The following is a 763-nucleotide window of genomic DNA, read 5'->3' as shown; positions in this document are numbered from 1 at the left end:
GGTGAGCCTCTTACGTTCCACACACCTTGTCAGGCGTCGTGGGACAGTTTCAACCAGTCGCTGAAGGAGACTGTGCTCTAGAATGTCCCATATTCCACGGACTTAGGCACGGTCGGGATGTCCCTCCCCCTGAGGCGCCTCGCCATGATCCCCCAGACGTTCTCGATGGGGTTGAGATCTGGTGGAATTCCACGGCCAGTCTTTGATGTCGTCAACACCAACTCAGTCGAGGCAGTCCTTTATTAATTTTGAAGTGTGGGCCGGCGCACCGTCCTGTTGGAACACGTTAAACTGGCAGCGGTCAAAGCAGTCTTCAAGGCGTTCGGCGAGGAGCTCCAAGCAGCCGTCCTCGTTCACAGTCACGTTCCTCGGCAACACAACAGGCTTCCCTGTCTCATGGGCCCCAAAGTCACCCAATTCCTTTACTGACTCGGGGTGTTTGACCGGGTTTCCGTGGCTGCCCTCATCCACACCTTCCCCTCTGTTTCCAGTCACTGTAAAGGTCGCCTCGTCTGTCAACAATACATGCTCCCATCGCTTCAGGTGCCAATTCAAACATTTCTTACAAAATATAACCCTTTTCTGTCTTTGTTTCTTGATGACCAATAGATTTCCTCGCAGCTGGCGGTGCTCGTAAGAGAGATCGTCCTTGAAGCAGCGCTGGGTCGTACGTGCGCTCACCTCCCTCGGCGGCAGTGGATTACTTTTCTTGGTTTCTTTCGCTGTTACACGGAGCTCAACCTCCACTTGATGTAATATGAGT

Source organism: Penaeus monodon, chromosome 22, assembly GCF_015228065.2.
Source record: "Penaeus monodon isolate SGIC_2016 chromosome 22, NSTDA_Pmon_1, whole genome shotgun sequence".
In the NCBI taxonomy this organism is placed as follows: domain Eukaryota; kingdom Metazoa; phylum Arthropoda; class Malacostraca; order Decapoda; family Penaeidae; genus Penaeus; species Penaeus monodon.
This window is presented reverse-complemented; position numbering follows the sequence as displayed.